Source organism: Amblyraja radiata, chromosome 16 (assembly GCF_010909765.2).
Source record: "Amblyraja radiata isolate CabotCenter1 chromosome 16, sAmbRad1.1.pri, whole genome shotgun sequence".
Taxonomy (NCBI): domain Eukaryota; kingdom Metazoa; phylum Chordata; class Chondrichthyes; order Rajiformes; family Rajidae; genus Amblyraja; species Amblyraja radiata.
The window spans coordinates 47410169-47425939 of record NC_045971.1 but is presented as its reverse complement, the minus strand read 5'-3'; the positions used below and the strand labels follow the sequence as shown (position 1 = coordinate 47425939).

Here is a 15771-nt window from a genome sequence, read left to right as displayed (position 1 = left end):
CACCTCCTTGGTGATCTTAATAGTATTTAGCTCCTCCATTCCTACCGCCCCCTGTTTATCCAGCGTTGGAATATTTTTTGTGTCTTCTATGGTGAAGACTGATACAAAATACTCGTTTAATGCCTTTGCCATTTCCATGTTCCCCACCAACAACTCTCCAGTCTCACCCTCCAATGGACCAACGTTCACCTTAGCCACCCTTTTTTCTTTTTATATAGCTATAAAAACTCTTACTATTAGTTTTTATGTTGTTCGCTAAATTCCTTTCATAGTCTATTTTCCCCGTCTTAATTAATCTCTTAGTTATTTTTTGCTGACATTTAAATGCTTCCCAATCCTCTACCCTCCCACTATCTCTGGCTACCTTATATGCCCTTGCCTTCAGCCGAATACTATCCTTTATAGTTTTACTGAGCCATGGCTGACTGTTCTTACCCTTACCCCTTTTTTCTTCATAGGAATAAATTTTTCTTGAAGGTTATACAGTAGATCCTTAAACGTACACCACTGCTCATGTACCGTCTTATTCTTGAGTCTGCTATCCCAGTCAACTTTGATCAGCTCAGTCCTCATACCTTCATAATCCCCCTTATTTAGACTAAGTACCCTAGCCTGAGTTTCAACCTGCTCCCCTTCTATTTGAATATGGAATTCGACCATATTGTGGTCACTTGTTCCCAACGAGTCCCTAACTATGACATTTTTAATTAATCCTGCTTCATTACACAGGACCAGATCCAAGATTGCCTCCCCCCTTGTCGGTTCTGTGACATACTGTTCTAGGAACCCGTCTCTAATACATTCTATAAACTCTTCCTCTAGTCTACCCTGCCCAGTTTGGTTTGCCCAATTAATATGAAAATTGAAGTCCCCCATGATTACAGCAGTTCCCCTTTTACATGCGTCAACTATTTGCAGATTTATGTTCTGACTAACAGCGTCACAACTATTTGGAGGTCTATAAATTACACCCACTAGTGTTTTTTTCCCCCTTGTTATTCTCTATCTGTACCCAAGCTGTTTCACTATCCTGATCCTTCAACGCAATATCCTTCCTCTCTATTGCCGTTATTCCCTCCCTTATTAAAAGGGCCACCCCTCCTCCCTTTCTTTCCTGTCTATCTTTTCTAATTGTCGAGTACCCCTCTATATTTAACTCCCAGTCCTGATCCCCTTGCAGCCATGTCTCCGTAATGGCCACGATATCATAACTATATATACTTAATTGCACCGTTAATTCATTTATCTTATTTCGAATACTCCGTGCATTTAGATAAAGCACTTTCAGATGATTTTTACTACCCTTCCTTTCTGTTTTTGCCCCTTTTACATCTAGAGCTTTATCTTCACACATTCTAGATCCTCCTGTCACATTTTGATTTTCCGTTTCCCCACTGATACCCTGCTCTATTTCCTCTACCCCTGCCGTTATTACCCCCCTTGATACCTCCCCCCCGCTACTTAGTTTAAAGACCTCTCTACTGCCCTAGTTATATGATTTGCCAGGACCCCAGTCCCAGCACCGTTCAGGTGAAGTCCGTCCTTACAGAACAGATCCCCCCTGTCCCAGTACTGGTGCCAGTGGCCCAAGAAACCAAACCCATTTTTCCCACACCAGTCTTTGAGCCACGCATTCAGATTTTTAATTTTACGTACCCTCGCCGATTTGGCCCGTGGCTCAGGTAGCAATCCGGAGATCAGTACCCTCGAGGTTCTGCTTTTTAATTTATTCCCTAACTGCTCAAACTCCTTCAGCAGATCCTCATTCCTCGTCCTTCCAATGTCATTGGTCCCCACATGGACCACGACCACTGGATCCTCCCCCTCCCTCTGCAAATTTCTCTCCAGCATCGCAGAGATATCCTTAACCCTAGCACCGGGTAGGCAACACAGCCTTCGGGACATGTTCTGCTGGCCGCAGAGAACCTTATCTACCCCCCGAATAATACTATTCCCTATTACAACGGCATTTCTTCTAACTCCCCCCTCTTGAATGGCCCCCTGATCCACGGTGCTGCAGCCAGGTTGCTCATCCCTCCCACAGCCCCTGATCCCGTCCTCACATTGAGTAAGAGCCTCGGTCATGCTCGTCAGGGACAAGGGCTGTGGCTCCTGCCGCATCTCCTCCTGGTTCCCCCTACCTGCCTCGCTTATGGCCACACCTTCCTTTCCTTGCTCACTACCTACTGAATTAGTTAAACTGGTCGGTGTGACCATCACCTGGCACAAAACATCCAGGTAATACTCCCCCTCCCTGATGTACCGCAGCGTATGAAGTTGGGTCTCCAGCTCATCAATGCGGAGCTCGAGTTCCGCTAGCCTCAAACACTTACTGCAGCTGTAGGGATCATCTACATCAATGGTGTCGACAAATTCCCACATCTCACAGTATTGGCACATCTCCTGGCCGCCCATCTTATATAAGTAATTAACTGGTCCTATTTAAGAATCCCCTACCCGGATTACTGTATTGATACACCCCTTATTTATATAATCCTACCTCCTATAAATGGGAAAGTACTCACCCAGCCGTAAATTACCTACTGGTTTGGCTGTCTAGTGGTAATTCCGTCCGCTCTTCCTGTCTGGTCCACTGCTCCCTTGCAGTGCGTGGCAAACCTCTTAGCCTCTGTTAGTCTCTCGAGCCGCGGCTCCGTCCTTCGTCCCTCGGCGACAGCCCGGGCCGCACCTGTGGCACCGCGGTCGTGACGTCAATGGGATAGCCTCGTCCTGGGAGAACCTTTTTTTTAAATTTCAAAATAGACTTTATTCAATTGATAAATATATACAATTCATGAACCATTCGAACAAAAAATTCATCCGACATTTTCGGAGACTATACAAATTTTTTTCAGTACAATATTTTTACATTTGTCAAATTCCACCAAACTGTCCCCCACCCCGTGCCCCTCTGTGGCCCCCTGTCCAAGTAATAAATATATACAATGTGTACACAGTGCGAAAATTCCATCCGACATTTTTTTAGGCTATAGAGATTGTTCAATACAGTTTATGTCTTTTAAATTCCACAAAAATGTCCCCCACCCGTGCCACTCATGTGGCTCCCTGGTGTGGGATACCCTCCCTTAATTTAATTTGAGGGGCGTCTCCACCATACCGTGCCCCCCCATGTCCAGCAGCGGAAGGACCCTAGACTGTGGCCCTCCCCCACCGAGCCTTGGCGTTGGCTGCACCAAGCTTCAGCGAGTCCCTTAGCACGTACTCCTGCAGTCTGCAGTGGGCCAGTCGGCAACATTCCCTGACGGACATCTCGCTCTGCTGGGTGGTGAACAACGCTCGGGCAGACCAAAGAGCGTCTTTCACCGAGTTGATGACCCTCCAGCAGCACTCGATGTCAGTCTCTGAATGTGTCCCTGGGAACAGTCCGTAAATCACAGAGTCCTCTGTGACGGAGCCGTTCGGGATAAATCGTTCCAGCGACCCTTGCATACTTCTCCAGACTCTTTTTGCAAATCCACACTCTGCAAAGAGGTGGGCAACTGTCTCCTCTCCATAGCAGCCGTCCCGAGGGCAGCGTGCGCTGGTAGTGAGGTTCCGGCGGTGCAGGAAGGATCTAACTGGGAGGGCTCCCGTCACCGCCAGCCAAGCCAGGTCTTGGTGCTTGTTGGTCAGTTCTGGCGATGAGGCATTTTGCCAGACAAGCTGGGCAGTCTGCTCTGGGAACCACGCCACCGGATCCATCGAGTCGTTCCCTGCAGTGCCTGCAGGACATTCCGTGCTGACCACTGCCCGATGGACTTGTGGTCAAAGGTGTTGGTCCGGAATAACCTTTCCACAGACGACAGATGGGGCGACAATGTCCAGCTGACTGGCACATTGCGTGGCATCTGCGCCATGCCCATCCTTCGCAACACCGGGGACAGGTAGAACCTCAGCAGGTAGTGACATTTAGTGCCCACGTGCCTTGGCTCTACACTCCGCCTGATGCAGCCACACACAAAGGTGGCCATCAGGATGAGGGCGACGTTGGGCACGCTTTTGCCCCCGTTGTCTGCCGACTTGTACATTGTGGCCCGTCGCACCCGTCCATCCTCGACCCCCAGATGAACTGGAAGATGGCCCGGGTGATCCCCGTGGCGTAGGAGGGAGGGACAGGCCACACTTGTGCCAAGTACAGCAGCCCCGAGAGCACCTCACACCAGATGACCAGATTTTTACCGGTTATGGAGAGGGAGCGTTGCCTCCACAGCTCCAGTTTCTTCCCCACCTTGGCTATCCGCTCCAGCCAATTCTTGTTGCTCGCCTCAGCCCCCCCGAACCAGATCCCCAGCACCTTCAAGAAGTCAGGCTTGATGGTGGAGGGGACGGAAGATCGGTCGGGCCAGTTGCCAAATAGCATGGCCTCGCTCTTCCTGCGGTTCACACCGGCTCCCGTGGCCGACTCAAACTGGTCGCAGATGCTGATCAATCTGCTGACCGACCTTGGATCCGAGCAGAAGACGGCGACATCGTCCATGTACAGGGAGGTCTTGACCTGAATGCCCCCACTGCCTGGCAATGTCACTCCTCTTATGCTCGTATCCTTCCTGATGGACTCGGCAAAAGGTTCAATACAGCAGACAAACAAGACAGGGGAGAGAGGGCAACCCTGCCTGACTCCAGACCTTACAGGGAAACTGTCTAATTCCCACCCATTGATTTGGACTGCACTACGGATATTGGTGTAGAGCAGTTTGATCCAATTTCGGGTTCTCTCCCCAAAACCCATTTTGGAGAGCACGGCCCTCGTGTACGTGTGCGATATCCTGTGGAAGGCCTTCTCCTGGTCCAAGCTGACTAGACAGGCATCCACGCATCTGTCCTGCACGTAGGTGATGGTATCTCTCAGCAGCGCTAGGCTATCTGAGATTTTCCTGCCAGGTACCGCACAGGTTTGGTCCGGGTGGATCACCTGTCCCAGAGCAGACTTGACCCGGTTGGCGATGGCCTTAGACAGGATCTTGTAATCTACATTCAACAATGTTATGGATCTCCAATTCTTTATATCCATCATCTCCCCCTTCTGCTTGTAGATTAGGGTGATGCTGCCCTTGCTCATGGAGTCTGACATGCTGCCGGCTAGAAGCATGTCGTTGTACACTTCCAGCATGTCCGGGCCCACCCAGTCCCACAGAGCCGAATACAACTCGGCCGGTAAGCCATCGCTTCCGGGAGTTTTACTCGAGTCAAAGGAGCGGATGGAGCCAGTCAGCTCCTCTAGGGTCAGTGGTTGGTCCAGACTGGAGTTGTCACAATTCCCTCTGACTGTCATGCTCTCTGAACCCCTTTGACTATGAAGAACCTCTTAATGTTCTCCTTGTTTGCTTCCCACCAGAGTGTCGGGGAGTCAAAGAGGGGCCTCACCGTTCTCCAACGTGCGTAGTCCCTCTTTAGCTCCTCAGCGTTCTCTGGGGTCAACAGCTTCACGTTTAACTTCCACGTCCCTCTGCCTGCCTTCCGGTCCTCCTGTAGGTGACGGGAAGCCTGAAGGAAGCAGTGGTCAGAGAAGAACACCGGCGTGAGGTCGATGTGTCTCACCGTGACGGCCTTCGTCGTGAAGACAAAGTCTATCCGGGATCTGGCTGAACCGTCCGATCTCGACCAGGTGAACCGCGGCTGGGACCCGCCTGCAGGGTCGCTGAAGGCGTCGTGCAGCTTTGCGTCTTTTACCGTTTCCATCAGGAACTTGGACGTGCTGTCCAGTCTGTTGTCGGCACTGCCGGATCGTCCAGCCGTATCAATGATGCAGTTGAAGTCACCGGCCAGAACGAGCTGCCGGGACGTGGCCAACAGCACTGGGAGCTGCTGGAGAACGGCCAGCCGCTCGCTCCGCACGGGTGGGGCATACACATTAATCAGCCGGAGCGGAGAACCACGGTACATAACATCCACCACGAGGAGACGCCCCGCAACCACCTCCCTGACCTCAGTGATGGCGAAGTTCCCTCCCCGCAGCAAGGTCCCCAGGCCGGAAGCACGACAATCATTGCCCCCCGACCACACCGACAGTCCGTGGGGCCACCATCGCGACCACCTCCGATAGCAGCGGAGGTGTGGCAACCCGCACTCCTGGAGAAAAGTCACATCTGCCTTGACCTTGGCCAGGTACTGTAAGGCATTAACACATCGTGCAGTGCTCTTCACACTGCGCACGTTTAAAGATGCCAGTTTGAGCTCCATTGTCTTTTAGAGTCACTGACCATTTTCGTGTTCCCTCATGCCCACCGCTTCGATGAATTGCCTCACCTTTCCTGGGCTCAGGTACCCGGCATCCTCAACGGGTTGGGTTTCCCGTGTCGTAACCCGAGGTGTCGTTGGGGGGGGGGGGGGGGGGGCTGCTCGTTTCACCCCCTTCTGGGTGCGCCGCTTCCCCCGTCTCTCGTGGCTGGGGCACGATGACAGACTTACTGCTCCCGGAAACTCGGAGCTGAGGCCCATTGGCCGCTGCACTGCTCCCGGTAGCCCGGAGCTGGGGCCCATCGGCCGCTACAATCCTCCCGGTTGCCCGGAGCTGGGGCCCATCAGCCGCTACAATGCTCCCGATGCCCTGGAGCTGGGCCCCATCGGCTGCTGCGATGATCCCGGTCTCCAGGGGCTGGAGCCCCTCGACCGCTGCTCTGCTCCCGATGTCCTGGGGCTGGAGCTCCTCGACCGCTGCTCTGCTCCCGATGTCCTGGGGCTGGAGCCCCTCGACCGCTGCTCTGCTCTCGGTCTGCTGGTGCTGGTGGACAATCGGCATGGACCTTCTCCTTACCTCCCTGGTTTTCTTCCTGTGGGGTTCCCCGTTCGCCTCATCCTCCGACGAGGAGAGGTTGCTGCCTTCTGTCAGGGAGAGAGACCGTTTTTTGGGGGTGTTTTTGGGCTTGCCAACCCCTTGTGGCCTCTGCTCCTTGTGCTGAACCCTCTGGTGTTTTTTATAGTTCACCGTCGTCCAAATAAGCTCTCCCCCATCCTCCATCGACTCTCCCTCATGGGCTTGGTGCTGGGGTTCTCCTGGCACTTGGGGGCACGAGGTGGTTGAGGTGGTTGGGCTGTCCTCATCCCTGTTCCCCCTTTCTGCTGGGGACTTGGCAGTGGTAGTGGGTGTCTCATCTACCCTGGGGGTGCTGGAAACCGCCCCTCTTGTCGCCTGTGCGTAAGTGCAGGCTCTTTTTGGGCAGGCCCTGTAAAGATGGCCTCCCTCCCCACACAGGTGGCAGTTCTTGCTGGCCTGACAGTCCTTTGTCTCGTGGCCCTCCGTCTTGCAGTTTTTGCAGACCACTGCAGTGCATTGGGCCACCACATGCCCAGGCTTGTTACATCTTCTGCATAGTCTGGGCTGCCCCACGTAACTCAAATAACCTCGGTTTCCTCCTATTGCGAACACCGAGGGAGGGTGGAGGAGAGCTCCTTCCTTGTCCACCCTCAGCTTCACCTTGACCTGTCGCTTGCTCGTCCAAATCCCATGCAGGTCCTTCACGTCCACGCAGTTCCCTGCTCCTTCGACGTAGCGAGCAAGGAAGGTGAGGTCATCCACTACGGGCACATGTGGGTTGAACATGTGCACCGTGATCATCCTTTCTTTCTGGTTTGGGAGGGTGAAGAGTGGCTGCACTTTCAGCAACGACAGAGGAGCTTCATTCCCCTTCTCCTGGAAATCTTTCATAAACTTTTGCCATCCAGTCGGTCGCATGAAGGTAACATCGAAGTATCCGTTACCCGGGAAGTCCTGGATGCAGTAGATATCCCTGGGCTCGAACTTGCCGGTCTCCAGCAAGACCTTCTTCACGAACATATCTCGACAGAAGGGCATCCCCTCGCTGAGGTCCTTTACACTAATCCTCACGGTATTGCGGAAACCCTGTCCTCTCGCTCCAATTGCAGCTGCCATTGCTACGATTCTACACCGCAATCTGCAGCTCTTGTCCTTAATGGACCGCCAGGACTGTTCTAACAAGAATAGATAGCCCCTTTCACTGTTCTAATAAGAACAGATGTTCTCTTTTACCCCTGATAAGAACAGATACTACACTCGATCTTAGCCAAAAGGCCGAGAAGCGATCCTGGGAGAACCTCCTTGTTTTTTATTTTTTTCAACATAGACTTTATTCAATTGATAAATATATACAATTCATGAACCGTTCGAACAAACAAAATTCATCCGACATTTTCGGAGACTATACAATTTTTTTTACATTTGTCAAATTCCACCAAACTGTCCACCACCCGTGCCCCTCTGTGGCCCCTGTCCAAGTAATAAATATATACAATGTGTGCACAGTTCGAAAATTCCATCCGACATTTTTTGTAGGCTATAGAGATTGTTCAATACAGTTTATGTCTTTTAAATTCCACAAAAATGTCCCCCACCCGTGCCACTCGTGTGGCCCCCTGGTGTGGGATACCTTCCCTTAATTTAATTTTTGGGCCCCCCCCGGGCCCCCCCCCCCCCCCCCCCCCATTCTCTGCCTCAGAAGGCGGTGGGGGCCGTTTCGCTGGAAACTTTCAAGAGAGAGCTGGATAGGGCTCTTAAAGATAGCGGAGTCAGGGGATATGGGGAGAAGGCAGGAACGGGGTACTGATTCGGGATGATCAGCCATGCTCACAGTCAATGGCGGTGTTGGCTGGAAGGGTCACATGGTCTACTCCTGCACCTATTGTCTATTGTCTATTATGGTTGAGTCTTGAAGCCGTGGGGAGCCGGGCGAAGATGTAACAGATTTCTATATTCACAAACTTCACTGACCAGCAGCGCAACGCACGATATTGATCGAGAACCAAAGGAACTAAAGCAATCCTGAAACTGGTTGAGAGACGTTTTGGGACGTCATTAGAAGATGCTGGATAAAATCGAATGTAGACACAAAATGCTGGAGTAAGTCTTAGAAGGGTCTCGACCGAAAACGTCATCCGTTCCTTCTCTCCATAGATGCTGCCTCACCCGCTGAGTTACTCCAGCATTTTGTGCCCAGCTTCAATTTTGTCCAACATCTGCAGTTGTTTCTTACATTTGAAACTGATTGGTTTGTTGGAACGTTCATTCTTATCGGTTCCCTCGCATGTATTGATTATTGATTAATAATGGGTGAAATGTAGTGTTGACTTGACTGAGATATTTACAATCGTCTTCAGTCAGTTCTATCAGGTGATGCATCCCAGCATATATCGCCTCAGGATTTGAATTCAATTCTTTGGTCCATGGTAGAGCCAAGTCCACCCCACCCCCACCCCACCCACGTCACACTAGCTTCTCGTTTTCACCGTATAAACAGCTAACAATAGCTTGTTTCCTTTTATCATCGGTACTTTGTTTGCGTAACTTTTATTCATTGTTCTTTATTTCTCCACATCATTCGTCTATATCTCTCCTTTCCCTTATCCCTAAACAGTCTGAAGAAGGATCTCGAACTGAAACCTCGCCCATTCCTTCTCTCCAGAGATGCTGCCTGACCCGCTGAGTTACTACAGCCAATTTTGTCTATCTTCGGTTTAAACCAGAATCTGCAGTTCCTTCCTACACATCTTCATTGTTCATTCACATAAAGCCCAGCGGTATGGATATTGAGTGCTGTAATTTCATGTAACCCTTGCATTCCCTCTCTCTCCATTCTTCTTCCACCTTAGAGAGTCTTGCTAGTTTCACTGTTTGTATCCCTTCATTATCACCTCTTCCACGGCCAACAATGGACCATTGTGGGCTCCTCCTTTCTTGACTCATCGGTGTCGGCTGTGATTGGTTCTGTACGTCTAGTTTCCCTCAACCGACTCTCATTCTGAAGAAGCCCCAGTCTAATTCCACTCGTGGGCCCAGTCCAGAACAAGGGAGACCTGGTCATATGTTGGAGCCTTAAGTACAGGACCTGAGTACTTAACTACAAGGTTACAGAGTCGTACCTAGTACTAAATAACATTGATTACAGGGGTGAAGCCAGCGAGCTTTGTCAAACAAGGGATGTGGAAATCAGAACCGCTTTCACTGGAAGGTGAACATTCCAGATCTGGTTTTCTGCTGTAAAATTGCTGTAAAAATTCAATGTTCTTTCCAAATCCACGAGTTTATGACAGAAAATATTACATTGAGCCGTTCTCAATCCATATTTCACCATTGTTTCAATTTGTACCCAGCCTTAGTTTTGTTTAGTTTAGAAATACAGCGTGGAAACAGGCCCACGCACATTAACACTTTCATACACACAACCCACAGGGGACAATGTTTTATATCAAACGTGTACGTCTTTGGAGTGTGGGAGGAGACCGAAGATCTCGAAGAAACCCATGCAGGTCACGGGCAGAACGTATAAATTCGGTAATCGGGATCGAACCCGGGTCTCCGGCGCAAGCATTTGCTGGCCTGTAAGTCTCACTCGGGCTCTGTACAACTCCATTGTCTATTGTTCTCTCAGCCTCCACCATCCCTTGCAGCATGCTCCAAGTATTCATCTCTCTCTGTGTAAAAATAACTTGCCCCGCTGTGAGCACTTTTAAATCTTTCTTCTCTCACCTTAATTGCCCCCCGGCCATTGATTCCCGTTCCCTTGTGAAAATTCTACGGCATTAATTCCATTATTTGCCTCATGGTTTCACATGCATCTACAATACATGAATTGTGTATGTGCGTGTGCGTGTGTGTGTGTGTGTGTGTGCGCGTGTGTGTGAGTGTGTATGCGCGCGCGCGCGTGCATGCGTGTGTGTGTGTGTTTGTGTGTTTGTGTGGGCGTGTGTGTGTGTGTGTGTGTGCGTGCGTGTGTGTGTGTGTGTGTGTGTGTGTGTGTGTGTGTGTGTGTGTGTGTGTGTGTGTGTGTGTGTGTGTGTGTGTGTGTGTGTGTGTGCGCGTGTGTGTGTGTGTGTAGGCGCGTGTGTGTGAGTGTGTGTGTGTGGGGGCGTGTGTGTGTGTGTGTGTGTGTGTATGTGCGTGTGTGTGTGTGTGTGTGTGTGTAGGCGCGTGTGTGTGAGTGTGTGTGTGTGTGTGTGTGTGTGTGTGTGTGTGTGTGTGTGTGTGTGTGTGTGTGTGTGTGTGTGTGTGTGTGTGTGTGTGTGTGTGCGTGTGTGTGTGTGTGCGCGTGTGAGTGTGTGTGTGTGTGTGTGCGCGTGTGTGTGGCCACAGTCTCCTACATTCCTTCATCCCTCCCCACCCACCGAGGTTCTCTGTCTCTCTCCGTTCACCCGCAGACTCTGTGACCTTGCCCTTGGAAACAGCGTGTTGGGAATTCGAGGTGTCCGAGGATCGGAAGAGCGTGAGGTGGACCGGGACACAGAGGAGTCTCCCTGACAACGGCAAGCGATTTACAATCTGGCCTTGTGTGCTGGTATCGAAGGGATTCACCTCGGGGAGACATTACTGGGAGGTGGAGGTGATGGAGAACTGGGGCTGGTGTGTGGGAGTCGCCGCCGAGTCTCTGGACAGGGAGAGAGACATCAACCTGAGGCAGGTGACTGGGCTCTGGTCCGTGGAGCAAGTTGGTGACGAGTTTCGTGTGAACTCCTCTCCGAAACCCCTTCTCCTCACCGATCCCATCCCAGAGCGGCTGGGAGTTTATCTCAGTTATGAGGCAGGGATAGTCTCATTTTACAGCGCGGACACCAAGTCCCATCTCCACACCTTCAGTGGGAATAAGTTCACCGGGAAAATTTACCCTTTCTTCTGGACTTGGGATGGAAACCAGTGTCTGAGAATCTGCTCCGGTTCCACTCTGGATCTGTAGATGTCTTTGGTCCCGGGTCCAAAGTCAGGAACAACTTCTATTTCAAGGTTCGATAGACAATAGGTGCATTAGGCCAACACCGCCATTCAATGTGATCATGGCTGATCATCCCCAATTCCCGTTCCTGCCTTCTCCCCGTATCCCCTGACTCCACTATCTTTAACAGCCCTATCTAGCTCTCTCTTGAAAGTATCCAGAGAACCGGCCTCGATCACCCTCTGAGGCAGAGATTTCCACACACTCTCTGTGAGAAAAGGTGTTTGCCCATCCCCGTTCTAAATGGCTTACCCCTTATTCTTAAACAGTGGCCGCTGGTTCTGGACTACCCCAATGTCGGGAACATGTTTCTTGCCTCTAGTGTGTCCAAACCCTTAATAATCTTAGAGGTTTCAATAAGATACCCTCTCATCCTTCTAAACTCCAGAGTGTACAAGCCCGGCTGCTCCATTCTCTCAGCATATGACAGTCCCGCCATCCCGGGAATTAACCTTATAAACCTACGCTGCACTCCCTCAATAGCAAGAATGTCCTTCCTCAAATTAGGGGACCAATACTGCAGACAATACTCCAGGTGTGGTCTCACTAGGGCCCTGTACAACTGCCGAAGGACCTCTTTTCTCCTATACTCAACTCCTTGTGACCTTAACAATTAATAATTTTGGGGTTCAAATGTGGGGCAGAAACCCCATTCGCAACAGATTGACACGAAACAAGTTACATTTAACCACCAAATTATAAATTGCAAAGCCACAAGGAACTTGGAAATAGAATTGGTCAAAAAAAAGGCATGGACATTTAACAGAATTAGGGTATGTCAATGCAATAATGTTTTACTGCAACTCCACCACCTCGATCAACTCAGACTTGGAGTTAACTACTACTCTTTTCACAGATACTGCCTGGCCTGCAGATATTTTGTATCATTGTTTGCTTTTCTTTCAGATTTGTGACACCCACAGTATTTCTTCGATTTTTATAGCCCCCTACAATAAATCATTATTACGAAAAATCTGAAGGGACTATGAAGTGTGCGCAGATTCAGATTGGGACGGGGAGATCTTCCTGTAGCCTTCCTGGAGCTATGCAATCGAAATGTGGTAGCCTACACCCTGCCTGGAATGCTAAGCAATTGAATGTGCTTGCCTGCACCCTGCCTGGAATGGAATTTCAAGGAATAGTCATGAGTGAGCTGCCAGCCACCAGCCCTGAGTGACCGAGCTGCCAGCCACCAGGCATGAGTGACTGAGCTGCCAACCCACCAGCCCTGAGTGACTGAGCTGCCGACCCACCGGCCCTGAGTGGCTGAGCTGCCAACCCACCGGCCCTGAGTGACTGAGCTGCCAACCCACCAGCCCTGAGTGACTGAGCTGCAAACCCACCGGCCCTGAGTGACTGAGCTGCCAACCCACCAGGCATGAGTGACTGAGCTGCCAGCCCACCGGCCCTGAGTGACTGAGCTGCCAGCCCACCAGGCATGAGTGACTGAGTTGCCAACCCACCAGCCCTGAGTGACTGAGTTGCCAACCCACCGGCCCTGAGTGACTGAGCTGTCAGCCAACCAGCCCTGAGTGACTGAGCTGCCAACCCACCAGCCCTGAGTGACTGAGCTGCCAGCCCACCAGCCCTGAGTGACTGAGCTGCCAGCCAACCAGGCCTGTGACTGAGCTGTCATCCCAAGAATCCATTCGGTTCACAATGTCCATACTAGCCCTCTGGAAACCAGTCATTTCGGCCCACTACACCCATACTAGCGCTCCAGGAAGCTACCCCCCCACTGGCCACTAATATTGGAATTGGGGGAGACGTGGAATATTGTGCTGGGGGTCCAGCCCTCCCGTGTGAACATGGGAACCAACGGGTCCCACTTGGTCTATTGCCATTTATGTGCTGAAGAGAAATCTGAAGGGGATTAGCCCCCAAAACAAGCATAAGCTAAAGATGGCTGCAATACAGGCCTGGCAGAGCATCACCAGGTCCTCATTCAGACTGTCTCCATGGAGGTGAAAGTCGTGTTTCCCCCAGGTCCGCATTTGGTGGCCACCAATCCTATAGAAATGAAAGCAGCGAAACTCCTTGTCGCCCCCCGCACTTCAGATAGACGGTGACTCTACACGCCTGCAACCTCTTCCCTATTGAGGACAGTACATACTTATTTTAAATATTTAACTACCACAAATAAGTAGCCTATTCCTTCACTGTTTTGAACTCCCTAACTGATTATAAAATGACCTAAGATTTATAAATCAAAACACAAAGTGATGGAGTAAGACAGCGGGCCAGGCAACAGGTTGAGGTAAGAACGAAGGGCAGATGCTGGTTTACACAGAAGATAGACTCTAAGTGCCTGACTAACTCAGCGGGTCAGGCAGCGTTTCTGGAGAATATGCACAGATCATGCTTCGGGTCCCGACCCGACTTCTACATTTTAACAATTACATAATCACTGATACCAATAAGCGACTTTATTTACTTGGTCTTGTAGAGAGAGGGATAAGGGAGAAGTTCTGGTTGTGTATCTGGCAAGTGGGTTGCGGAAGGGGGGGGGGGGGGGGGTGGGTGGGGGAGGGATGCAAGCAAAGCTGCATTTTCACCCAGGTCCGCCTTCAGACTGTATGTCCCCATGTAAGTAGAGGTCATGTTTCCCCCAGTTCCGCAATCAGGGCCACCACTCGCAAGGAATTGAAGGTGGCGATTATACTTGCCCGCCCTCCCTCTCCGCGTTCCAGGTAAAAGGTGATTCCACTTCTCTGCAAGTTCTTCCATTTCGAGTACTGCACAAACCTTCTTCCTCTAGAAATTAAATATTCTCGCTTTAATGTAGAGATCCCGTTGCCTTTTGAACGACATTGACACCTCTGCCTTCACCGGCATTTTTTTACTCCAAAGCAAAGCAATCGCTATGTAAAAGGGAGGGGAGGGGGGAGACCTTTCTGGCATTCTTCCTTTTTTCCTGTTAATTACTTTCATTCCAGCAATGTCTTCTTTGGGTGGGGTGGGGGTGCTGGTGGTGGTGGTGGGGGAGGGGGGATGGGGGTGAGAAAAGACCAGAAGACCAGGATCAATGAAATGACCTGTCTGGCAGGTCCAATTGTTGGCTCGGGAAGGTGTGATCTCAAGAGACAAACAATGTGTGGAGAACTGTGGAACTGGTTCCACGAGAAAGACGGAGCAGGGAGTGAAATTTGTGTAAACAGTATTGAATGTACGTATAGCCACCGAGAATGTCGGACAAATTTCGTGCACGGTTTCGGTATTGGACATATTTTTTTCCTTGATTAAAGTTTATTTGGGGGTTTTTTTAACCATTGAATTCTCTAACTGTAAATAACTTTTAATAACACTTCCCCCTTTCCCTCCCCCCTTCCTTGTCATGTTTCCAGTTCCTCGGCTCTCCACATTATTTGTTTATAGTTCACGCCTTCCCAATCCAACAATGGACCTTCCAGACGCCAATCATTAATGGCTGGTCCTAATCAAAGATCTTAGAGCAGAGCAAGATGGGCTACTCCTGCGAAATACAATGGGATGACGTGTAGTAGTTACGGAGGGGAACCTGGGCATTTCCCCCCGCCCATTTTAGTAACCGGAGCCTACCTGACCCGACCCGACTCGCAGTGTAATCAATGTTGCGGGGCAACAGTTTGTGTGTGTGATATAGGGTTAGATTCATAATTCTATCAGTTCATACTTCTTGTCAAGAATAAAATTTGACTCTGGTAATTGTCTTTTTTAATGTTTTTTAAATCATTTCTTTTTAAATGGCTCACAAGCAGTGTTTGAGTTAATTTTGTAGGAACCGGAACCGACCCGACTCGCAGGGTAATTGACATTGCGGGGGAAGTTTTTGTGTGTGATATAGGGTTAGATTCATAATTCTGTTAATTCTTGTTAAAGAATAAAATGTTTATAAACACACATACATGAATGTGATATAAATGTATATAATCATATAACACACACAATTATATTTCTTCTGATCCAATGATGAACTTTATTTCAGACTAGACAAGGGACATTAAATATGAAACATTGTAAACCTCCTCGCAATTTCACACACACTAGGCCTTATCCCCCCTTCCCCCCCCCCCCC

At 50.2% G+C, this 15771-nt stretch overlaps 1 non-coding gene across 1 annotated transcript; it reads right to left on the bottom strand.

Moving 5' to 3' along the window:
* Positions 1-7854: 7854 nt before the first annotated feature.
* Positions 7855-8041, bottom strand: LOC116982362. The gene has a single exon (XR_004414444.1). It is a non-coding gene; the product is annotated as a U2 spliceosomal RNA (small nuclear RNA).
* Between the last annotated feature and the right edge of the window lie 7730 nt (positions 8042-15771).